The 27,336-nt window shown below is 38.2% G+C and overlaps 1 pseudogene; it reads left to right on the forward strand.

Moving 5' to 3' along the window:
* Window positions 1-17,803: 17,803 nt before the first annotated feature.
* The window catches only part of LOC148690527 (uncharacterized), a 191,562-nt pseudogene continuing 182,029 nt past the window's right edge, over window positions 17,804-27,336 (forward strand).

The following is a 27,336-nucleotide window of genomic DNA, read 5'->3' on the forward strand; positions in this document are numbered from 1 at the left end:
GGTCAAAAGCAAAAGTATCTCATATCATGCTCTTTCCCTGTCTTTTTCTTTGTCCTTGTTCTTACTCGCATGGCAAAGTAAAAGAAGCAATCAGCCGGCACTTGGAATCAGTCTTCCGATCTGGAGCCAACTGCCTGGAATCTATTCCTGATTGCTTACCTAGCGTTGCTCTCGAGTAGTCATCTTCAACGGTTGATACACTTCCAGAGAAGGGACCACTTCTGCAAAGGGGAGCGAGTAAGGCAAGTGAAAATGATACATTGAAGCATGTGGAGACAAACTTAGGCTGAGTTATCCTCCAACCCTTTTCAATACGAATTGGAAAGATTGAACAAAGAAACAGACCAAAGGGGTAAGCTCAGACCTTCGGGGAAGACCAAAAGAATCCTCCAGCCCAGTAGCACAAAGGAAAATCAACAAGTGGAGGAGACCAAAAGAATCCTACTGCCCAGTTCAACAGTAGCACAAAGGAAAATCAATGATGGGCGGAAACCAGTTCAAGAGTAAGCCTGTGGAGTCACTATGATCAAAGCCTCAATGCAATTACCAAGGAGAAGAGGGAATTTACACTCCATAACCAGATTTGCGTTCCTGAACTCTTCTCTTTGTTAATTACATTCTGCCATGTTTAGTATGTTTAAATGCTTTTTGTGTGTTTACTTATGCTTTGTTTAAATCTATGCTTAAAACATTGAGGACAATGTTTGATTTAAGTGTGGGGGGGGTAACTAATGTTGTTAATGCAAATTCGTGGGATTTTATCACACATTACTTCAAATGTTGTTCCTTGCTGTTTTAAGATGTTTTTAAGTTGTTTTAGAGTGTTTTTAGTGTGTTTTGTTTTATAACTCCGAAAATCACATAAAAATTTGAAAAACATGTTTTGAAAAGCCTAAAAAGAGTGTTTTGAGTCGTTTTTGTGTGTTTGTGTCTTAGGGTACCTTCCAACACAATGATAAGGATTTGGTTTGTAATTGCATGACGGTTAAAAAGAGTTATAAACATAGAGAAAAGTTTGATTTACTCTTGGTATATGCTTGGTTATGGTTATAATGTATGACTTCACATGCAATCATAAAAGAAAAATTCGTTTTTGTAACATGCTTGAAGGAAGGAACTCAAACAAACGCTACAACCCTGTGAAACTCGAGCCATTACCTTCTTTGGAGAGTTATAATCTGTGATTCTTTGTTTTCTAAAGTTGTTGCATGATCTCATTATTCCTTGCTTGGTTGCTACTTAGAATGCAATTGTCTCATGATAGAACTAAATGCTAGAACTTATATCCGTTTCATTCAAAGCATGATATTGAATTGCATAACATATATCAAGATGAAGTTATGTAGTTGCCACCATAGCCAAATAGCCTTACTTCCCGTATTTCGTATATGTTGTAAGTTTTACCCCCGTTGAGCCTTGTTTAGCCTTTATTCTTTGTTTACCCACATTATCCTCACCTAGCCTAGTGTAGGACAGTCCACACCCTTGTTCTTAAATGATAGTGAGCATGACTAAAATGAATTCCTTTTGAGTACATTATGAAAGAAAATGAGTGTGGGGGAGAGAATGTTTTGTTCTTAACTGTTTATGTATGTTTTGAGAGGCAAAAGAAAAGAAAAAATTGTGAAAAACATATGAAAAAAAAGAAAAACAGAAAAGAAAAGAAAGAAAGAAAGAAAATGGAAAAAAGAGCTTGTTCCCCCTTGTTGTTCAAAAGTTGAGTTTTCATTCAAAAGTGAATTCTAAGTTAATTCAAATGCTTTGCTCGCTATCTCTTTAAGAACCTTTGTTTTCCATATCCCTTCTTTGTTAGCCAAACACCTTTAGCCCCGTTTCAACCCTTATGCTTCTATCTTGATCGTTATGTGTTCAATAATGTGGAGTTTGGAATTGATATGAGCTTATGGAATCACTGGTTCTCATCCTAAGTAGTAGTATTCCATTCATGAGATCATATTCATGTCATTATCATAAATCCAGAAAATGCTTTCCTTGTTATAACATATGTGAGTGTTCGTCTACATGTTTACATCAATCTTCTCACATATACCTAGTGTAGGGAGTGTAGTCAGAAAATCTGTGTGAAAAACGAGAGTACATCTAGTGAGGAATTGAGGGAATTCTCTAAAGGCATGTTACTACATTCAAATCATGGTTTTAAATGCTTAATTGTGAACTAGTATGTGGTGACTATGAGTAAGAATGTACTTAAGTGTAAAGATGGCTAAAATCTGTGGGAATAATGATTTTTAACTTGTCATGTGCATTGGAAATCCCTGAGACGATTGTTGGAAGGTATAGGTTGTGTTTTGTTTTTGGTTTCTTTTGTTTTGTTTTGCTCGAGGACTAGCAAAAGCTAAGTGTGGGGGAATTTGATAGAAGCATATTTAGGCGACTTACTTAGCTTGTTTTCGTGCATTTATATTGTTAATTCATAGTTGTTTTAGTCGTTTAAGCCATTTTCGTGTGTTTTTAGGTTCATATGGCTAATGAAGCAAAAAGATGCATTTTGGAGCATTTTGGAGCAAAATTGGACTTGGAATGGATAGCTTATGTTTGGAGCAAAAGGAATGGACGAAATTGAAGGATTCCTAATCCATTGCAGCCACATGCATTCACATGCATAAATCAGCCACATGCATCTCCCATCACCATATCAGATTTCCATCATATTCACATGCATTCCATCCTTTAAAACATTGCACATGCACTCCCTTTAATTAATTAAGCCACATGCACTCCCATCCATTTCATCATTGCAGCCAACACATGCTTTCACATGCATTTTCAGATTGTCCCCTTGCACATGCAGCCACATATTCATTGCACATGCAATTCCAACCCACATGCATCCTTTAATCATTCAAACATGCAGCCACATTCCCTCCTAGCTGTCATGTTCCCCCCATTTCACCTATAAATAAGCATTCATTCTCATTGATTCTCATTCACTCTTCCATATTCCAGAAATTCGTCAAAACCTCTCCACACCCTTGCAGCAGCCACCAAAACACTTTTCTCCTCCATTGCAGCCACTCCAACCACTCCCCAAAACCATTCACACCATCAAACTATCCTTAGACCTTGTGCTACAACGAAGAGGAAGATAAGAGGGCCTAAACGTTCATACAATTCAAGTTTGAGTTGTTGGAATGTTTAGGTGTTTCTTTGATTTCAATGTTTAATTTCAATACTCTTTGTTTTGTACGAATGAGGAATGGAAGAGAAGAGGGCCTAAACGTTCATACAATTCAAGTTTGAGTTGTTGGAATGTTTAGGTGTTTCTTTGATTCCAATGTTTAAATTCAACTAAACCCCCCTTGGCTAGGGGGGGATTCGAAATATATGTTTATGCTTGCATTTTGATTTGATTACTTCTAATTGGGTTTCATAAGTTGTGGATTCAATTTGTTTAACCGTTTGATTGATAACTTATTTATGTATGTTTATTGAGAATGCGCGCTTAATTTTCATGCATGAATATGACGCTAGAATATAAGTGAGTTTCACCTAATAGTTACGAACTTATATTCGCAAGTAGTGGAGGTTGCTTATAAACAATCGCGTTAAACAAATTCTTGGCATAAGTTTCATGCAATCATAGTAACGAATGCCTCGTCAATACTTATAATTTTCATAGAGCGTAATGATTCTTGCTTGTACCTCTTCTATGCATTCATGTTGAGGACTTGTGGGGAATGTTTTGAATTGTCGCATGCATCATCCAATTCAATAACGTTAGGAAGATTTGAAGGTTAATTAGTGCATCACGGTTAACTTGGGGTGTTGAGTATCATAGTTTATTGAAATGCAATTGAAAATCATTTTATTATGCAAGTATAACATGTATGGAGATGAACCCCTTAGCTAGGTTCCCATCCATTCAATTCCATCAAATTCATCTTTACATTCTGTCTAGTTTATTAACTTGTTTCGTTATTTCAATTCTCGTCAATTTAAAACCCCCCTTTACTTTCTTGTTCTTTAGTGTTTAGACTTTGTTTAGTTTATGTTTTAAAGTGTTTTGATTCAATTTATTTCCCAAAATTCGTCCAAATTCACCAAAGTGCTCAAAACTGCCCAGAAAGTGATTTTAAGGCAGTTTTGAGTGTTTTGGGTGATGTTTGAGTCTTTTGGTTTGTTTTAATGTTTTAAATGTTTAGTTTTACATTCTTTGAGTTAGTTTAGTGTTTTATATTGTGTTTTTACGTTCTTGAGTCAAGTTATTACTTAATTTCGTCCAAATTTGTGTTTGTGCTCAAATCTGCCCAGAAAGTGGTTTTTAGGCAGATTTGAGTGTGTTTGTGTTGTTTTGAGTCTTTTGGTTTGTCTTAGTGTTTTAAAGTTTAGCTTTGCATTCTTTGAGTCTAGTATAGTGTTTCATATTGTTATTTTACGTTTTTGAGTCAAATCCAAGTGGTTAACAATCCCTCCTAATCCCCGGTCTAGAACGATCCCTACTTATACTTATACTACAATTGTCAAAAAGAGGGTTTAATTTGTGTGCGTATAAATCTCGCATCAGGAGACACCATGCCGCAGCCACCCAAAGTACACCACTCGGCTTCTAAAGGTAAGGATGTTCCAAATTCGGTTATTTCTAATGTTATTCCTCCAAATGCACCCTTTCCTCGTAGATTCATGCAAACAAAGAAGGAGGAAGCTGAAAAGGACATCTTGGAGACATTTAGGAAAGTACAAGTCAATATACCACTTTTGGATGCAATTAAGCAAGTTCCAAGGTATGCTAAGTTTTTAAAAGAACTTTGCACTACTAGGAAGAAAATTTCGAACAAAGAGGTTGTAAAGGTAAGTGAAAATGTCTCAGCCATCTTGCAACGTAAATTGCCCCCTAAATGCAAAGATCCGGGTAGTTTTACAATTCCTTGTGTTATTGGCAATAATCGTTTTGAACATGCCATGCTAGACTTAGGTGCATCTATTAATGTTATGCCTTACTCAATTTATGCATCTATGAACCTAGGTGAGTTAAAAAATGATGGTGTGGTTATTCAATTGGCCGATAGATCTAATGCCTATCCAAAGGGTGTTTTGGAAGATGTTTTAGTGCAGGTTAATGATTTAATCTTTCCGGCTGATTTTTATGTACTTGAAATGGAAGACTCGGTTCATTCTCCACCCTTGCCACTCCTACTTGGAAGACCATTCATGAAAACAGCTCAAACGAAGATTGATGTGGCCAAGGGAGTATTAACAATGGAGTTTGGTGGTGATATAATTAAATTCAATGTTTATGACTCTATTAAGAAGCCTAATGATGTTCGTTCTTGTTTTGCCATTGATGTGCATAAGGATATAGGGCAGGAACAATCCACACCTATCAAGAAGGATGCATCAAGAACCACCATTGAAGAGGGAATTGGAGTGGTTGCCCTAAAACCATCCAATCTGGCCGAGAGTAGCCATAGTGACTTTGTTGATATGGCTGCCACTTTAGAGCCTCCATCACAATATGTTTGTAAGTCTCCAACCCCAATTCCAATTCTCATGTCAACTAATACGGTGTTACATTCTTTGGTGCAGGTACCCAATCGATTTCAAGGTGGTGGGAGCATTTACATGGACTTTAGGAACCAAAACACCACAATCCGGGAGGATCACTATCCCCTCCCTTTCATTGAGCCATGCTACGAACACTTTGGGAAGCATGCCGTGGAGGACAGATCCCTCCATGCCGTGGGTACTACTAGTGAAGCTTAACACGGCGTATTCGTCCGGCTGGAAGACGTTAAAGCAAGCGCTTCTTGGGAGGCAACCCATGTATTCGACAAGGAGAAGATGGAACTTCCATTCCAAACCCAGATTTGCGTTTCTAAACCCTTCTCCTTGCTGTTTATTTTATCATGCTTAGTTGCTTATTATTTGTTTGCTTTTATGTGAGTCTTTGTGTGAAACATTGAGGACAATGTTTGATTTAAGTGTGGGGGGGTAAACAAGTGTTTTTATGCAAAATTCGTGGGATTCTATCACCTATCACTTCTAATGTTGTTTCTCACTATTTTTAGGTGTTTTTAATGCATTTTGAGCTATTTTGGTGTGTGTTGAAGTAAAAATCCGAAAATTTGAAAAAAATTGAAAAAAAGTGTTTTGAAAAAGCCAAAAAGAGTTGTTTTTGTGTGTTTGTTTGTGTCTTAGGGTACCTTCCAACACAATGATGAGGATTTGGTTTTTAATGCATGACTGTTAAAGAGAGTTACAAACAATGATGGAAGTTTGATTTGCTCTTTGGTTTATGCTTGGTTGTAGTTATAGTTTACGAATTCACATGTAATCACAAAGGATAAAATCAGTTTTTGTAACATGCTTGAAGGAAGGAACTCAAACAAACGCTACATCCCTGAGAGACTTGAGCCTAAACGTTTATTTGGAGAGTTATTAATCTGTGCATTCTTGTTTTCTAAAAGTTGTTGCATGATCTCATTATTCTTTGCTTGGTTGCTACTTAGAATGCGTTTCATCACTATAGTTCCAAATACTAGAACTCATACCCGTTTTATTCAAAGCATGAAATTGATTAGCATAACAAATAACAAGATGAAGTGGTGTAGTAGTCACCACCATAGCCAAATAGCCGAATCCACCCTTGTCACTTGTATTGTAGGTTTAAACCCCTTTGAGCCTTATTTAGCCTATTTTCTTGTTAACCACATCATCCTTACCTAGCCTAGAATAGGACTTCCCATACCTTTGTTCTTAAAGTATAGTGGAGCATAATGTAGAAGGAATTCCTTTTGAGTGACATTTGTGCAGAAAACGAGTGTGGGGGAAGGGATTTTGTGAGTGTGTGTGTGCCAAAGTCTTAAAAGGGGCACGAGAAAAGAAAGAAAAAACAAAAAACGAAAAGAAAAAAAAAATTGTGAAAAAGAAGAAAAAAGGAGAAGAAAAGAAAGAAAAAGAGTGAAAATAAGTGAGAATGAACTCACAAGTGTTGATTGTTGAAGAAAGGGTCCAAAAAGTTTGAATATGGCCCTAAGTTTTGTGTGATTCCCCCTTGGGTGATCAAAGTTGACTTCTGCGTTATAAAGGGAATTCTAAGTGCCTAATTCAATACTTTGCTCACTATTGCTTTAAGAATGTTTGTTTCCTCTACCTTTCCTTGTTAACCAATACCTTAGCCCCGTTACAACCCTTAGACTTCTATCTTGATTGTTATGTATTTCAATATGTGGAGTTTAGAATTGGTTTGAGCATATGGTATCCCTGGTTCTCGTGTCTAGGTAGTAGCATTCCATTCATGAGATCATATACATACATGATAATAATTCCAGAAAATGCTTTTCTTGTTCTAACATATGTGAGTGTTCGTCTACATGTTTACATCAATCTTCTCACATATACCTAGTGTAGGGAGTGTAGTCAGAAAATCTGAGTGAAAACAGAGAGTATATCCGATGAGGAATTGAGGAAATTCGCTAAGGCATGTTACTACATTCAAAATGTTGTTTTAATTGATTAAAATGCGAGCTAGTGAATTGTGACTATGATTAAGTATGCTCGAGGGTAAGGATTGCTTAAATCTATGTGAGTGGTGATCTTTGACATGTCATGTTTCATTGGAAATCCCTGAGGCGAACGTTGGAAGGTTTAGAGTTATGTTTTGTTTCTTTTGTTTAGTTGTTTTGCTTGAGGACTAGTGATAGGAGCATATTCATGCGACTTAAATGGCTTGTTCTCGTGCATTTACGTTATGTTTCTCTAGTTATTTTAGTCCTTTATGCTTCTTTTGTGTGTTTTCAGGTTCTAAGGGCAAGGTATGCAAAAGGATGCCTTTTGGAGCCTTTTGGAGCAAATTAGAGATTGGAATGGATATCATATGCTTGGAGCCAAGAGGATGGACGAAATTAAAGACTTGAAGTAGGAAAGTTAAATCCTAAAAGACCTCATGTTTAAGCATCATTGAAGACTCCTACGCATTTTAGAACACAAAAACAACATTCCTTGCAACCTTAGGACATTGTCGTGTGTTTCCTTGTGTCTCCCTTCCTTGCCATGCAAGGAAGGGCTTTGTTCCCTATTTTTAACACTTAAAGCATTCATTTATCATATCATTCACTTATCACTTCCATTCACTTATCACTTATCACTTCCATTCACTTATCACTTATCACTTCCATTCACTTATCACTTATCACTTCCATTCACTTATCACTTATCACTTCCATTCACTTATCACTCACCACATATCATTCATTTATCACTTAACATATCATTCATTTATCACTTAACATATCATACACTTATCATAATCATTCACTTATCACTTATCATAATCATTCACTTATTCTTTCATCATTCAACCACCAATTCAACACATGCATTTCAAACCTTTCAACACCCTTTAATCATCTCCCTTTAAGTTATGATTTTATTTCCTAACCCTACATGCATTATTTATTAGCATCTTCACATGCATTCACACACACTTCACACAAACAAACAACTCAAAACCGTGAGCTCCCATTCCCTTATGCCATTTTCAGATTTCCACCCACTAACCTAGTCATCAACACATGCATTCCCTTCACATTCACCCACATGCACTCCCACTCTTTAATCATATGCACTCCCATCATAATTCCACCACCAATTCAGCCACAAAACATTATCATTACACCACATTCAACCACTCCACATCCCTCACCAAGAAATCATTCAACACATGCATCCATAATCAATTCTTTGCCATGCAATCACATGCATTTCCCTTGACATTTTCAGCCATCACACTTCATCATTACACCACCATTCACTCTTTAACCCACACACACTTCACACAAACAACATTCACATGCATTCACATGCATTTCCAACACAAAACACAATCAAAACCGTGGCCACCTTTGCATTTCAGGATTCCCATTTGCATTTTCAGATTTCCAGCTTTCCCTTTTATTTTCCAGCTTTCATTCTTCATCATTGCAGCCATTCCACATGCAATTCTCCATCATTCCTCCACACAAACACCTTAAACAAATAGCTATATACATCTCCACTCCTCCTATAAATACCCTTGCATTCATTCATTCAAAGAACATCTCATTCACAACACAACAACAAACACAAAAACAGCAACCTTGTTGCCGTGGGTTCTCTTCATTTCCAGCATCATTCCCTTCTATTTCCACCACTTCCCAACCCTCCAAACCACTCCTCTACCATTTCCATAATCCCCCAAACCTCACCTTAGACCTTGTGCTACAATAACGAGGAAGATAAGAGGGCCTAAACGTTCATACAATTCAAGTTTGAGTTGTTGGAATGTTTAGGTGTTTCTTTGATTTCAAAGTTTAAATTCAATTCTCTTTGTTTTGTACGTATGAGGAATGGAAGAGAAGAGTGCCTAAACGTTCATACAATTCAAGTTTGAGTTGTTGGAATGTTTAGGTGTTTCTTTAATTTCAAAGTTATGAGGAAATAAACCCCCCTTTAGCTAGGGGGTGATTCGAAACTATGTTTATATTTGCAGTATGAATTGATTAACTTTCGTTGGAATTTCATAAGTTGTGGATTCAATTTGTTTAACTGTTTGATTGATAACTTATTTATGTATGTTCATTGAGATTGCAAGCTTAATTTTCATGCATGAATATGACGCTAGAATATAAGTGAGTTTCACCTAAACGTTACGAACTTATATTCACAAGTAGTGGAGGTTGCTCATAAACAATCGCGTTAAACGAATTCTTGGCATAAGTTTCATGCGTATTCCATAGTAACGAATGCCTCGTCGATGTTTATGATTTCCGTTGAACTTAATGATCTTTGTTGAATGTCTCTATCATGCGTATTCCATAGTTAGGGACTTTGATTAAGAATAATTTGGTTGTAATGCGTATTCCATTCAATCCAACGAATCTAGGGAAATCTGAAAGTTAATTTAAGCGAACCTAATTAACTTGGAGCATTGAGTTTCATAATTTATCGAAAGACCAACTGAGAATCAATCTTGTATGCAAGTGTAACATGTATGGAGATGAACCCCTTAGCTAGCATTCATCCATAAATTTCATATTTACATTCTGTCTGTTTATTAACTTGTTTCGTTATTTCAATTTTCGTAAAAACCTCAATCCCCCTTTTGCTTTAATGTTCATTTTAGTTAGAATTCAATTTAGTTTGTGTTTTTAAAGCATTTTGAGTTTTTGGTTTGTCTTAGTGTTTTAAACCTTAATTTTGCATTCTTTGAGTCTAGTTTAGTGTTTTAAACTTTATTTTACGTTTTTGAGTCAGTTTCCAAGAGTTTTGCAATCCCTCCTAATCCCCGGTCCAGAACGATCCCTACTTGCACCTATACTACAATTTGACAAAAAGAGGGTTTAATTTGTGTGCGTATAATTCCCGCATCAACTAGCAAAAGATAAGTGTGGGGGAATTTGATAGGAGCATATTTAGGCGACTTAACTAGCTTATTCTTGTGCATTTGTGCTATTATTTCTTAGTTAATGTCGTATTACAACTCAATTTCGTGTGTTTGTAGGTCCTATGGGTTAAAGTATCAAGAAAGTGCATTTTGGTGCATTTTGGAGCTATTTTGGACACTAGGTGGTGAGCTTGCATGTGGGCTAACATGGATGGACGAATTTGGACTTCAAGAAGTTGGAAATGTGATAAGAAGAGGAAGGAACTAAGCTAGGAACAAAGTGGATAAGGTCCTATGGGTTAAAGTATCAAGAAAGTGCATTTTGGTGCATTTTGGAGCTATTTTGGACACTATGTGGATAGCTTGTATATGGGCTAACATGGATGGACGAATTTGGAGTTCAAGAGGCTAGAAATATGATAAGAAGATGAAGAAATTACACTCAAGACAAAGTGGATAAGGAATCAGCTCAAAAGAGGAAACATTATCCAAAACCTTATCTAACCTTATCCAACCTTATCCTATCTTATCCTAATCTAATCTTGTTCCACCTTAATCCTAGCTTCAAGTGGACCTAAAAACCTAATTTCTAGAAGCCTTATCTGACCCTAAAAGGGTGCCACACCCTTACCCCTTTTATTTCTTCTAGAAAACCCAAAATCAGCCACAAAACACTTAGTTTCTAGAAGGCCCAATTTTGGACGAATTTCCTAAACCTTTTTCCTTTTGGATTCTGATTTGTTTGGCCTCAATCCTTGTGGATTTGGGTATACAATTCGTTTTATAAAACTATGTGGGCCAAAAACCCTCTCCTAAGTGGATTTAACTTACTTGTGCCAAACCCTAGGGCCCTAATCCATAAAATCTGCTAAGTGTAACCCTAATCTAATTAACCCTAGGACTATATAAACATATTTTCAGCCATAAATTCGTACCACCCCCTTATGCTATTCAGAAACCCTTGTGCCGCACCTCCATTCTCCATTCTAAGCCTCCATAGACCTCCCTACACATCCATACATCTCTGCCGCACCCTTCCCACCATAATCAACCATCCTCCATCCCTCCAAACTAGAAAACACCACCCAAAACCACCAATTCCATCACCCAAACTTTGTGCCGCAGCAAGGAGGAGGAAGAGGAGCCAATCTGTGCATCGAATCCATCTTGGAATTGCTGAGCATTTAGGTGTATTCTTTCTTATGATTTCAATGTTTAAATTCAATACTTTTTGTTGTGCAAGCATGAGGAACTAATCTCCCCTTTGGCTAGGGGGGAATTTCGAAACCATGGTTATATTTGCATGATGATTTGATTACTTTCAGTTGTGATTTCATGAATGATGAATTCAATTTACTTATCTATTTTAATTAAAACTTGCTTATGTATATGAATTGAGAGTGCACGCTTGATTTGCATGCATAAACATGATGCTAGGATATGAGGGAACTTCACCTAATCGTTGGGAACTCACATCCATGAGTAGTTAAGATTGTTGGTCGCAATTATGTTAAGTAAATTCTTGGTATAAGTATCATGCGCTTTCATAGTTACGAATGCCTCGTCAACACCTATGATTTCCATAGAACCTAATGATCTTTGATTGTCTTTCTATCATGCGCTTTCATATAGAAAACTTTTAAGGAATAATTTGATTGCAATGCGCTAATTCCATTCAATTCAATGACCTAAGGGAAATCTGAGAGTTAATTTAAGCGTACCTAATTAACTTGGGGTGTTGAGGTTCATAAATTCATCGAATAAGCAACTGGAGATTATTTTGTATGCAAGTATGCCATGTGTGGAGAAAAACCTCCTAGCCATCTCACCATCCACTTAATTTCACCAATTTCGTCAGAATCTGCCTATTTTACATATTTGTTTTGTTTGTTTGATTTTCGTCAAAAACCAAATCCCCAAGTGTCTTAGAGTGTCTAATTAGTTAGAATATGTTTTAGATTGTGTTTTTGAGTGTTTTGATTCAAGTTGTTACCCAAATTCGTCCAAATTAGTGAAAGTGCTCAAAACTGCCCAGGAAGTGTTTTTAAGGCAGTTTTGAGTGTTTTGGGGCTGTTTTGAGTCTTTGGGTTTGTTTTAGTGTTTTTATTGTTTAGCTTTGCATTCTTTGAGTCTAGTTTAGTGTTTTAACCTTTGTTTTACGTTTTTGAGTCAGTTTCCAAGTGATTTAGCAATCCCTCCTAATCCCCGGTTTAGAACGATCCCTACTTATTTATATGCTACAATTGTCAAAAGAGGGTTAATTTGTGTGTTAAGTTAATTTTCGCATCAAACACTTATAATTCTCATAGAGCATAATGATCTCTCATTGTATCTCTTCTATGCATTCATGTTGAGAACCATTGGAGAATGATTTGAATTGTCGCATGCATCATCCAATTCAATAACATAAGGAAAATTTGAGAGTTAATTAGTGCATCACGGTTAACTTGGGGTGTTGAGCATCATAGATAATGAAAAGCAATTGGAGAATCGATTCATATATAAATGTGTCATGTGTGGAGAATGGACCTCTAACTAATCCATCCATCATCTTGTTTCTCAAATCCGTTTATACAATCTGCCTAGTTTATTAACTTGTTTTATTTAATTTAATTTCGTCAAAACCTTAATCCCCCTTTACTTTAGTGTCCAACTTAGTTAGAAAGTGTCTTAGTTTGTGTTTTTAAGTGTTTTGATTCAATTTGTTACACAAATTCGTCCAAATTCACCAAAGTGTCCAAAACTGCCCAGAAAGTGTTTTTAAGGCAGTTTTGAGTGTTTTGGGTGATGTTTGAGTCTTTTGGTTTGTTTTAGTGTTTTAAAGTTTAGTTTTGCATTCTTTGAGTCTAGTAAGTGTTTTATATTGTGTTCTTACGTTTTTGAGTCAATTTCACATTGATTAGCATCCCTAGTTAATCCCCGGTCTAGAACGATCCCTATTTGCTCATTTACTACAATTGTCATCCATAGGGTTTAATTTGTGTGTTTAATTATTTTCGCATCAAATTTTGGCGCCGTTGCCGGGGATTAGCAAAATTGCTAATCCCTTGTGTTTTTGCCGTATGTTTTTAGTGTAATTTACCTAGTTTTCTTATTTTGTTTTGTTTTCTTGGTTTAGGTACTAGTGCATGACGCGGAGTTCTCAAACTGTGCATGCACATATCTTGGACTTTAACGACGATTTTGAACGTGATTTGAGAAGAAAGAGGAGGCATCCCGAACCTAGTGAACCTAGTTCAAGTTCAGAGGCCGAATCTGAGTTTGAAAGTGTGGAAGAAGAAGTTATGGCAGCGGACAATCGGACCATTAAAGAGCTTTCGGCCTCGGGGTTGACCAATGCCGCACCATTATGCATTCAATACCCCGCGGCTGCCCAAGGCAAGACCGATGAATTCGAGTTGAAGTCAAGCTTGTTGCACCACATTCCGAAATACCATGGGCTTTCCATGGAAGATCCCAACAAGCATCTCAAGGAGTTCGAGGTTGTTTGTTCGAGCATGACACCCATAAATGTCGATGGGAACATTTTAATGATGAAAGCTTTTCCATTCTCTCTTGTGGAAAAGTGATGCGTGAATTATACGCACACAAATTAAACCCTCTTTTCGTCAAATTGTAGTATATGTATAAGTAGGGATCGTTCTAGACCGGGGATTAGGAGGGATTGTTAACCACTTGGATTTGACTCAAAAACGTAAAATAACAATATGAAACACTATACTAGACTCAAAGAATGCAAAGCTAAACTTTAAAACACTAAGACAAACCAAAAGACTCAAAACAACACAAACACACTCAAATCTGCCTAAAAACCACTTTCTGGGCAGATTTGAGCACAAACACAAATTTGGACGAAATTAAGTAATAACTTGACTCAAGAACGTAAAAACACAATATAAAACACTAAACTAACTCAAAGAATGTAAAACTAAACACTTAAAACATTAAAACAAACCAAAAGACTCAAACATCACCCAAAACACTCAAAACTGCCTTAAAATCACTTTCTGGGCAGATTTGAGCACTTTGGTGAATTTGGACGAAATTATGTAACAAAATGAATCAAAACACTTATAAACATAAACTAAAACACTTTCTACTAAATTGGACAATAAAGTAAAGGGGGATTGAGTTTTATACGAAATTAAATAAGATGTACAGATTCGAATTAAGATAGATAGTATATATGAATGTGATGAAATGGAATGAATGGATGGATGTTAGCCAAGGGGTTCATCTCCATACATGTTATACTTGCATAATAAATGATTTCCAATTGCATTTCAATAAACCATGAATTCTCAACACCCCAAGTTAACCGTGATGCACTAATTAACCTTCAAATCTTCCTAACGTTATTGAATTGGATGATGCATGCGACAATTCAAAACATTCCCCACAAGTCCTCAACATGAATGCATAGAAGAGGTACAAGCAAGAATCATTACGCTCTATGAAAATTATAAGTGTTGACGAGGCATTCGTTACTATGAATGCATGAAACTCTTGCCAAGAATTCGTTTAACGCGATTGTTTATAAGCAACCTCCACTACTTATGAATATAAGTTCGTAACTATTAGGTGAAACTCACTTATATTCTAGCGTCATATTCATGCATGAAAATTAAGCGTGCACTCTCAATAAACATACATAAATAAGTTATCAATAAAACGGTTAAACAAATTGAATCACAACTTATGAAACGCAATTAGAAGTAATCAAATCAAAATGCAAGCATAAACATATATTCGAATCACCCCCCAACCAAGGGGGAGTTTAGTTCCTTATGATACAAAACAAAGAGAATCAAAGAAACACCTAAACATTCCAACAACTCAAACTTGAATTGTATGAACGTTTAGGCACTCTTCTCTTCCATGCCTCATTCGTACAAAACAAAGAGTATGGAAATTAAACATAGAAATCAAAGAAACACCTAAACATTCCAACAACTCAAACTTGAATTGTATGAACGTTTAGGCACTCTTATCTTCCTCTTCGTTGTAGCACAAGGTCTAAGGATAGTTTGATGGTGTGAATGGTTTGGGTAGTGGTGGAGGAATGGAAGGATGGTGTTTGGATTTGTAGGGGAAACTCACGGCACAAAGGGGGTGGTTTGATGGTCTACATTTCTGCAATGGATGAGTTTATGGAAGAGTGTTTGGAATGGGTGAATTTCTGGCACAAAGGCCTTATTTCTGTGGTGAATGGATTGTGTATGAATGAGAATGAATGAATGAGTATTTATAGGTGAAATGGGGGGAACATGACAGCTAGGAACTTGGTGGAAATCTGAAATGGTGATGGGAGATGCATGTGGCTGTTTGTGCATGTGATTAAAGGGTGGAAATGCATGTGTTTTGACAGAAATGAAAGGGAATGCACGTTTTTGGTTGATTTCTGGTGGTTGTGAGGTGGAAATCTAGGTGGAAATGCATGTGGATTAAAGCTATGTGAATGATTAAGGTGAATGTGCATGAGTGCATGTGAAATCTGCCAAGATGCATGTGTTATGAAGTGGATTTTCTGCAAAGCAAGGTGAATGTGCATGTGATTAAATTAAAAGATGGAATGCATGTGAATATGATGGAAATCTGATTTCTTTGAAGATGCATGTGCAATGAAGTGGAATGACAGCTAGGTTATGATGATGAATGCATGTGAATATGATGGAAATCTGATTTCTTTGAAGATGCATGTGCAATGAAGTGGAATGACAGCTAGGTTATGATGATGAATGCATGTGGCTGATTTAATTGAATAGGAAAGCATGTGAAATGTTTGTGGTGAGTGAATGTTCATGTGAATTAAAGCTAAAGTGATGATGATAAGTGATAAGTGATAAGTGATATGATATGTGGTTATGATGTGATAAGTGGTTATGATAAGTGATAAGTGATATGATAAAGTGATGATGATAAGTGATAAGTGATAAGTGATATGATATGTGGTTATGATAAGTAATGGGAGCATGTGGGTTAATTAATGAAGGAAATGCATGTGCAATGACAAGGTGTTAGAATGGATGTGTGTTATGCATGGCATGATTGGGATTAGGAAAGGTTTAAATGTCCTAAAACTAAAGAGAACAAGGTTCCAACACTTTGGCTCCAATTAGGTCTTCAATTTCGTCCAACACTTTGGCTCCAAGCATAAGCTATCCATCCTTAGCCCAAAAGTGCTCCAAAAATCTCCAAAATGTATCTTTTTGCTCCTTTAGCCCTTTGGACCTACAAACACACGAAAATAGCTTAAAGTACTAAAATAACTAAAGAAACATAACGTAAATGCACGAGAACAAGCCATTTAAGTCGCATGAATATGCTCCTATCAAAAAGGCTAAGGATTGGCTTTATGAATTGGCACCCGGGACCGTTACTTCTTGGGAGAGCATGAAGAGAGCATTCTTGGAGAAGTTCTTCCCTACTTCAAGAGTCATTCTCTTGAGGAAGAAAATTAGCGGAATCCAACAAAGTCAAGGAGAATCTTTTCCGGCATACTACGAGCGTTTTAAAGCCCTTGTTGCATCGTGTCCTCAACATCAAATGAAGGAGGAGCTTCTCCTTCAATATTTCTATGAGGGCCTTCTTCCCATTGAAAGGCAAATGCTCGATGCTTCAGCGGGAGGTGCATTGGTGGACAAAACTCCTATGTCGGCCAAGACCCTAATTGCAAACCGTGCTCTAAATGCACAACAATATGAAGGACTTGGGCAAAGGGACCCCCCACGGCAACACTTGAATGAGGTAAGTTCTCAATCCGATATTCAATCTCAGATAGCTAATCTTACTTCTATTGTGTCTCAGATGGCCGAAGGAATGAAGATACAAGGACCGATTGTATGTGGTGTATGTTCTATCCAAGGACACCCTTCGGAAAAATGCCCTCAATTGATTGAGAATGGGGGATGGGAGAGTGCAAATGCCATTGGATTTCCGAGCCACAATCAACCAAGAAATGATCCATATTCCAACACATACAATCCGGGTTGGAGAGACCATCCAAACTTCAAGTGGAGGGAACCTCAACAACCTCAACAACAAGGAGGCTTTAGACAACAACCCCCGGGGTTCTACACCAAGCCATTCGGCCCCAATCCAAACCAAGCACAACCTGCCCAAAACAATCAAGGTACGTCGTTGGGCAATGAAACACTTCTTAAATTACTTACCAATTTGTCTCAGGGGCAAGAGGATCAAACCAAAGCCATGCAAAACCAAGACAAAAGGGTGGATCACTTGGAGAAACAAATTGGGCAGATTGCGGAATTTGTAGGACAATTCCGAGACAAAGGCAAGCTCCCTAGCTCAACCATTGTCAATCCAAGGGGAGGGTGCGAATCTGCCATGGCAATCATGTTGAGAAGTGGTAAGGAGGTCGGAACCACCTCAAGGCCATCCAAAACAAGTCAAGAAGAGGACATGTTGCCGCAGCCTCCTATTGTGCCAAAACCGTCCAACACGCCTAAGGTAAGTCCAAATTCGACTTTGTCAAGTTCTCTTCCACTAAACGTGCCCTTTCCTGACAGGTTTAGGCAAACAAAGAAGGAGGAGCATGAGAAGGACATTCTTGAGACGTTTAGGAAAGTTCAAGTCAATATCCCGCTCCTAGATGCCATAAAGCAAGTGCCCAAATACGCTAAGTTCTTGAAGGAATTGTTCACTACAAGGAAGAGGGCGTCACATAAAGAGGTAGTAAGGGTAAGTGAGAACGTTTCCGCTGTTCTACAAAGAAAGTTACCACCAAAGTGCAAAGATCCAGGTAGCTTTACAATCCCTTGTATTATTGGTCAAACTAAGTTCGAACATGCTATGTTAGACTTAGGAGCTTCAATTAACGTCATGCCATACTCTATTTATGCTTCAATGAACCTTGGCGAATTGAAAAATGATGGTGTGGTTATTCAGTTGGCCGATAGATCTAATGCCTATCCAAAGGGCGTATTGGAAGATGTCTTAGTGCAGGTGAATGATTTGATCTTCCCGGCGGATTTCTATGTCCTTGAAATGGAGGAAACCACCCATGCTCCATCCTTGCCGATTCTTCTTGGGAGGCCATTCATGAAGACGGCCCGAACTAAGATAGACGTGTTTAAAGGCACTTTAACAATGGAATTCGATGGGGAAGTGATTGATTTTAATATTTCTGAAACTATGAGATTTCCTAATGATGATCACTCATGTTTCTCTATTGATATTCTTGATTCTTTGGCGCAGGCACACCTTGATCAATTACATGGCGATGCACTTGAAACAGTCATTACAAATGGCATCGAAATGAAGGATCACATGGATGTCACCATAACAAACCACGGCACACAATTGAACACCCATGCCGTGGCCTTTGATGAAGATGTAATTGAGACCGTGGCAGCCCTAGAGTCATTGCCACGGCTCCAAGGTAAGTTCCCTAGTTCAATTTCAATCCCAATTTCGACTGATAAGGTGCTTCCTTCTATAGAACAACCACCTACACTCGAGCTCAAACCGTTGCCAAATCACTTGAAGTATGTGTTTTTGGGCGAGCAAGACACATTGCCCGTCATTATAGCTTCATCACTCACGGCACAAGAGGAGGAGAAGTTGGTGAGGGTTCTCAAAGAGCACAAGACGGCAATAGGCTGGACTTTGGCCGACATCAAGGGTATAAGTCCTACCACGTGCATGCATCGAATTCTCATGGAAGAAGGCGCCAAACCATCAAGGGAAGCCCAACGTCGACTCAACCCACCAATGATGGAAGTAGTGAAGAAGGAAATCATCAAATTGCTTGATTGTGGCGTCATCTATCCCATCTCGGATAGTTGTTGGGTTTCACCGGTCCAAGTGGTTCCCAAGAAGTCCGGAGTCACGGTGGTGAAAAATGAAGAAGATGAACTTGTGCCTACACGCATTCAAACCGGTTGGAGGGTGTGCATTGACTATAGGAAGCTAAATGCAGCAACAAGGAAAGATCACTTCCCTTTGCCATTCATCGATCAAATGCTTGAAAGGTTAGCCGGTCATTCTTTTTATTGCTTTCTTGATGGTTATTCGGGATATAATCAAATTGTCATAGCGCCGGATGATCAAGAAAAGACCACCTTTACTTGTCCATTTGGTACTTTTGCATATCGTCGTATGCCATTTGGTTTATGCAATGCACCGGCCACTTTCCAACGATGCATGGTAAGTATCTTCTCTGATTATGTTGAAAAGATAATTGAAGTATTTATGGACGATTTTAGTGTGTTTGGAGACTCATTTGATGCTTGTTTGCATAATCTCACTTTAATCTTGAAAAGATGCATGGAAACTAACCTTGTTTTGAATTGGGAAAAATGTCATTTTATGGTTAAACAAGGTATAGTTTTGGGTCATATCATCTCTGAAAAAGGAATTGAAGTTGATAAGTCTAAAATAGATCTTGTACGTCACTTACCCTCTCCTACTTCGGTTAGAGAGGTCCGTTCTTTTCTTGGCCATGCAGGATTCTATAGGCGATTTATCAAGGATTTTTCTAAGATTGCACAACCACTATGCCGTCTCCTACAAAAAGAAGTGGCGTTTGAATTCACTAAGGAGTGCACGGCATCATTCAACCAACTCAAGGAGTTGTTGACCACGGCACCCATTATTGTTCCCCCGGATTGGAGCCTCCCGTTCGAGCTTATGTGTGATGCGTCCGACTATGCTTTAGGAGCAGTTGTAGGACAAAGAAAGGACAAGAGGCCGCATGTCATCTACTACGCCTCACGGACGTTGAATGATGCTCAACTTAATTATTCCACAACCGAAAAAGAACTCTTGGCTATTGTATTTGCATTAGATAAGTTTAGATCATATCTTCTTGGTACTAAAGTAATTGTTTTCACTGACCATGCAGCCTTGAAGTATCTTCTCACCAAAAAAGAGGCTAAGCCAAGACTCATTCGTTGGATGCTCCTACTTCAAGAGTTCGATCTTGAAATCCGAGACAAGAAAGGGTGTGAAAACGTGGTGGCTGACCACCTAAGTAGAATGGTGCGTGAGGAAGAGTCCACCCCCATTTTAGAAACGTTTCCGGATGAGCAACTTTTGTCCATTGAGGTAAGAACCCCTTGGTATGCCGATTTGGTAAATTTCTTGGTGTCTAAGCAAGTTCCTAGTACCCTAAACAAGTTCCAACGTGATAAACTTGTTCATGATGCACGTTTTTATGTTTGGGATGATCCATATTTATGGAAATTCTGCCCAGATCAGATTGTGCGTAGATGTGTGCCCGAATCTGAATTTAATTCCATTCTTACATTCTGCCATACTTATGCATGTGGGGGACATTTTGGCACCCAAAGGACAGCCCTAAAGGTGTTACAATCTGGATTTTATTGGCCTAATCTCTTTAAAGACGCTAAAATGTTTTGTTTAACATGCGATAAGTGTCAAAGAACAGGTAACATAGGGCCTAAGGACCAAATGCCGCAACAATCTCTCTCCTTTGTGGAAATTTTTGATGTTTGGGGTATTGATTTCATGGGCCCCTTCCCTCCATCTTTTGGTTTCACTTATATCTTGCTAGCTGTCGATTATGTTTCCAAATGGGTGGAAGCCAAAGCCACCCGTACTAACGATTCTAAGGTTGTTGCAGATTTTGTGAAATCTAATATTTTTGCTAGGTTTGGGATGCCACGAGTTTTAATAAGTGATGGGGGTTCTCACTTTTGTAACCGCACCATTGAAGCTTTGCTCAAGAAGTACAACGTTACTCATAAGGTTTCCACACCTTATCACCCTCAAACTAATGGGCAAGCGGAGGTTTCAAATAGGGAGATCAAACAAGTCCTAGAGAAAACCGTGGGACCCTCAAGAAGAGATTGGAGTTTGCGCTTGGACGATGCATTATGGGCCTATCGTACGGCTTACAAAACTCCCCTTGGCATGTCACCTTTTCGGCTTATATATGGTAAGCCATGTCATTTGCCCGTTGAGTTAGAGCACAAGGCACATTGGGCTGTGAAAACCTTCAATTTGGACATAGACGCTGCTGGAGTTCATAGGAAGCTCCAATTAGATGAACTTGAGGAGATTAGGAACGAGGCTTACGAGAATGCTCGCATCTACAAGGACAAAACAAAGGCTTATCATGATAAGATGCTTCGTACCAAAACGTTCTCCAAGGGGCAGAAAGTGTTGCTTTTTGATTCAAGACTTCGGTTATTCCCTGGTAAGTTACGTTCCAAATGGATTGGACCTCTTGTTGTTACAAATGTTTTTCCTCATGGTGCAGTCCAAGTCCGAAGCTTAAAAAGTGGCCACGAGTTCAAGGTGAACGGACATAGATTGAAGCCATACTATGAGAACTTTGTGGAGCATGTTGTGGAAGAACTTCCCTTGGGTACCGTGGGCTCCAATCTGGAGTGATTTGGGTTCTTCGTCCGGCTGTACGACGTTAAAGCAAGCGCTACTTGGGAGGCAACCCATGCATTTAACAAAAGAAGACCTAGAATGCACTCCAATTCCAGATTTGCGTTCCTAAACTCTTCTCTTTGTTGCTATTTCGTTTCTGCCATGTTAGGTTGTTTAGTTGCTTTTTGTGTGTTTACTTATGATTTGTGTGAATCTAAGCTTAAAACATTGAGGACAATGTTTGATTTAAGTGTGGGGGGGTAACTAAGTTTATTTAATGCAAATTCGTGGGATTTTATCACCCATTACTTAAAATGTTGTTCCTTGCTGTTTTAAGGTGTTTTTAAGTTGTTTTAGAGTGTTTTAGTATGTTTTGTTTTTATAACTCCGAAAATCACATAAAAATTTGAAAAATGATAGGAGCATATTTAGGCGACTTAACTACCTTATTCTTGTGCATTTGTGTTATTATTTCTTAGTTAATGTCGTATTACAACTCAATTTCGTGTGTTTGTAGGTCCTATGGGTCAAAGTATCATGAAAGTGCATTTTGGTGCATTTTGGAGCTATTTTGGACACTATGGGGATAGCTTGCATATGGGCTAACATGGATGGACGAATTTGAACTTCAAGAGGCTAGATATGTGATAAGAAGAGGAAGGAACTAAGCTAAGGACAAAGTGGATAAGGAAGGAGCTCAAAAGAGGAAACCTTATCCAAAACATTATCTAAACATTATCCAATTATCCAAAACATTATCCAAACCTTATCTCATCTTATCTTATCCAAACCTTATCATGTCTTAATCCTAATTGCATGGGGACCTAAATGGATAATTCTAGAACCTATTTCTAGAAGCATCCTATTCTAGAAGGCCCAAAATCTGCCACAAAACCTATTCTTTCTATAAGCCCTAGAAAAGTGGCGCCCCAATCCATTCTAGAAGGCTTTGGCTTGCCTTGCAAGCCAAGCAACCCTCTCCCCTAAATCAGCCGCACCTTCCTAGGCCCAATCCCTTTGGGATTCTGATTTCCAAGGCCTAATCCTTGTGGATTTGGGTATACAATTCGTTTTATAAAACTATGTGGGCCAATTCCTAGGTGGATTTGACAACCCATGGCCGAATTCTAGGGCCCTAATTCACCAAATCTGCTAAGTAAACCCTAATCTAATAAACCCTAGGACTATATAAACATATTTTCAGCCACAAATTCGTAGACCCCTTATGCTAGACAGAAAACCCTTGTGCCGCACCTCCATTCTCCATTCTAAGCCTCCATAGACCTCCCTACACATCCATACATCTCTGCCGCACCCTTCCCCACCATAATCAACCATCCTCCATCCCTCCAAACTAGAAAACACCATCCAAAACCACCAATTCCATCACCCACACTTTGTGCCGCAACAAGGAGGAGGAAGAGGAGCCAATCTGTGCATCAAATCCATCTTGGAATTGCTGAACGTATAGGTGTATTCTTTCTTATGATTTCAATGTTTAAATTCAATACTTTTTGTTGTGCAAGCATGAGGAACTAATCCCCCCTTTGGCTAGGGGGGAAATTCGAAACCATGGTTGTATTTGCATGATGATTTGATTACTTTCAGTTGTGATTTCATGAATGATGAATTCAATTTACTTATCTATTTTAATTAAAACTTGCTTATGTATATGAATTGAGAGTGCACGCTTGATTTGCATGCATAAACATGATGCTAGGGTATGAGGGAACTTCACCTAATCGTTGGGAACTTATATTCATGAGTAGTTAAGATTGTTGGTCACAATTATGATAAGTGAATTCTTGGCATAAGTATCATGCGCTTTCATAGTTACGAATGCCTCGTCAACACCTATGATTTCCATGGAACCTAATGATCTTTGATTGTCTTTCTATCATGCGCTTTCATATAGAAAACCTTTAAGGAATAATTTGATTGCAATGCGCTAATTCCATTCAATTCAATGACCTAAGGGAAATCTGAGAGTTGATTTAAGCGTACCTAATTAACTTGGGGTGTTGAGGTTCATAAATTCATCGAATAAGCAACTGGAGATTATTTTGTATGCAAGTATGCCATGTGTGGAGAAAAACCTCCTAGCCATCTCACCATCCACTTAATTTCACCAATTTCGTCAGAATCTGCCTATTTTACATATTTGTTTTGTTTGTTTGATTTTCGTCAAAAACCAAATCCCCAAGTGTCTTAGAGTGTCTAATTAGTTAGAATATGTTTTAGATTGTGTTTTTGAGTGTTTTGATTCAAGTTGTTACCCAAATTCGTCCAAATTAGTGAAAGTGCTCAAAACTGCCCAGAAAGTGTTTTTAAGGCAGTTTTGAGTGTTTTGGGGCTGTTTTGAGTCTTTGGGTTTGTTTTAGTGTTTTTATTGTTTAGCTTTGCATTCTTTGAGTCTAGTTTAGTGTTTTAACCTTTGTTTTACGTTTTTGAGTCAGTTTCCAAGTGATTTCGCAAAATCTCCTAATCCCCGGTTTAGAACGATCCCTACTTATTTATATGCTACAATTGTCAAAAGAGGGTTAATTTGTGTGTTAAGCTAATTTTCGCATCAAATTTTGGCGCCGTTGCCGGGGATTAGCAACTTTGCTAATCCCTTGGTTCTTTTCTTTTTGGTTTAGTTGTTTTCGTTTTAGTTTCTAACTTAGTGTTGTTTTCTTTGTTTGTTGTTACTTTTGATATTTGATTTGGTTCTCTTTCTTTGATTTTAGGTACTAGGGAAGTAAGATATGGATTTTGCTAGCATTCAAGCTCAATTGGCAAATCTTACTTCTCAATTGTCGCCGTATGCCGAAAGGACCACAATGCAGAGTGTCCCTACATTTGGTGCTTCATATAGGCAAGGATTTCAAGCCAATCAATGTCCACAAAGAGATTGGAGGGATCATTCAAACTCTATGTGGTGGGAAGCTCAACAAGTTCAACGTGAAGCATATTGGCAGCCATATGAGGAGTTCTATTCAAGACCTATGCAGCCACCACAACTTCATATGCAATATGCTCAATTAAATTCAAGTTCGTCAATAGATTATAATCAAATTCTTAATGAATTAAATTCTTTGGTGCAGGGGTCACAAAATCAAGCCAAGGAGGCTCAACAAGAAGCATATTGGCAACCATATGAGGAGTTCTATTCAACACCTATGCAGCCACCACAACCTCCCCCACAACAATTCCAATCAAGTTCAAGTATGTCCATGGATAATGATAAAAATTTTCAATTACTAACCTCTTTGACGCAGGACGAACAAAATCAAGACAAGAAGTTGGGTAAATTGGAGGAGCAAATTGGGCAGATTATGGAGTTCATGAAACAAATTCAAGAGCAAAGTGAACTCTCCAACTCAACTATTGAAAACTCGAAGGAAGATTTTGAAATCCATAATGCTATCACTTTGGGAAGTGCTATGGAGGTTGGAGCTGACCTAAAAATGTCCAAACATAGCCTAGAAGTGGATGAGGAGCTGCTAATTGAGGAGGAGGAAGAAGACATGCACACGGCAAGGGTAGAACAACCCTTGCCGCAGCCCCCTATGTCCTCTAAATCACCCACCACAAGTAAGGACGTCCTAATTCCATGTGATTCTGATGTTATTCCACCCAATGTCCCTTTTCCTAGCAGGTTTTTGATTCCCAACCAAGAAGAGAGTAAAAAGGACATCGTGGAAGCCTTCCCAAAGGTGCAAAATGCTATTCCAATTCTTGGTGCAACACAGCAAGTTTTAGATGGTGTTGAATTCTTCAAAGGACTTTGTACACCAAGACGAATGATTCAAGAGAAGGTAGTGGCTGGAGAAGATGTAGAAGGCATCAAAAAGGACATATTTGAAACCACAAAACCCAAAGAAGTTGAATTTGATGACATTGGACAAGTCATAACCATCACATGCAATCTGGCCAAGTCCAATATCCCTGAAATTTTCAAAGGAGTGGTGTTTGTCATTGAGTTCTTGTCGGACAAAACAAGTAAGTCATCTTCTTCAAATTCCAGTACATTTTATACTAACTTGCTGATTTTGATGAATCAGGCACCTACACTAGAATTCAAACCAATGCCGGTTCACTTCAAGTATCACCTTCCATTCAAGGATCAATTCCATGCCGTGGGACCTAGGGAAGTTTGAAGGGAAGCATCGTCCGGCTGCAAGACGTTAAAGCAAGTGCTACTTGGGAGGCAACCCATGCAATCAACAAAGGAAGAACTTGGGAATCGCTCCACATCAGATTTGCGTCCCTAACCCCTTTCCTTTGTTGCTTACTTTATGTTATGTGTAATGTGTTTAATTGTGCTTAAAACATTGAGGACAATGTTTAGTTTAAGTGTGGGGGGGTAACATTATGTTTTGAGATATTTTTGCATGAAATTCGTAGGGTATTACCACCTAACATATCTAAACTTGTTTCCCACTGTTTTTAAGTGTTTTTAAGCTATTTTAGAGTGTTTTAGAGTGTGTTGACTTAAAAATCCGAAAATACCATAAAATTTTGAAAAATTGTTTTGAAAAACCCAAAAAGAGTTGTTTTTGTGTGTTTGTTTGTGTCGTAGGTCACCTTCCAACACAATTGGGTTTTTCAAAACAATTTTTCAAATTTTTATAAATTTTCGGATTTTCTGACCAAAAGACATAAAAACACTTCAAAACACTCTAAAAACACTTAAAACAGTGTGAAACAACATTAGAAATGATGGGTGATAAAATCCCACGAATTTGCATGAAAAACACTTTGTTTACCCCCCCACACTTAAATCAAACATTGTCCTCAATGTTTCACACAAAGACTCACATCCAAACAAACAATATAAACGAACTAACATGACAAAATAAAAATAATAAAGAGATAGAGATTGAGGAACACAAATCTGATTTTGTAGCTTGAATTGGTGAATTGCCCACATCCTCTGTCGTTGAATGCATGGGTTGCCTCCCAAGAAGCGCTTGCTTTAACGTCATGCAGCCGGACGAACCTTCTTCTTATCCTCATTTGGAGCCCACGGCATAGAATGGATCCTTGAATGGAAGGTGATACTTGAAGTGAACCGGCATTGGTTTGAATTCTAGTGTAGGTGCCTGATTCATCAAAATCAGCCAGTTAGTATAAAATGTAATGGAATTTGGAGAAGATGACTTACTTGTTTTGTCCGACAAGAACTCAATGACAAACACCACTCCTTTGAAAGTTTCAGGGATATTGGACTTGACCAGATTGCATGTGATGGTTATGACTTGTCCAATGTCATCAAATTCAACTTCTTTGGGTTTTGTGGTTTCAAATATGTCCTCTTTGATGCCTTCTACATCTTCTCCAGCCACTACCTTCTCTTGAATCATTCTTCTTGGTGTACAAAGTCCTTTGAAGAATTCAACACCATCTAAAACTTGCTGTGTTGCACCAAGAATTGGAATAGCATTTTGCACCTTTGGGAAGGCTTCCACGATGTCCTTTTTACTCTCTTCTTGGTTGGGAATCAAAAACCTGCTAGGAAAAGGGACATTGGGTGGAATAACATCAGAATAACATGGAATTGGGACGTCCTTACTTGTGGTGGGTGATTTAGAGGGCTTAGGGGGCTG

The sequence above is a fragment of the Pyrus communis genome, chromosome 15, assembly GCF_041283825.1.
Source record: "Pyrus communis isolate YQ-2024b chromosome 15, ASM4128382v1, whole genome shotgun sequence".
NCBI classification, from domain to species: Eukaryota; Viridiplantae; Streptophyta; class Magnoliopsida; order Rosales; family Rosaceae; genus Pyrus; species Pyrus communis.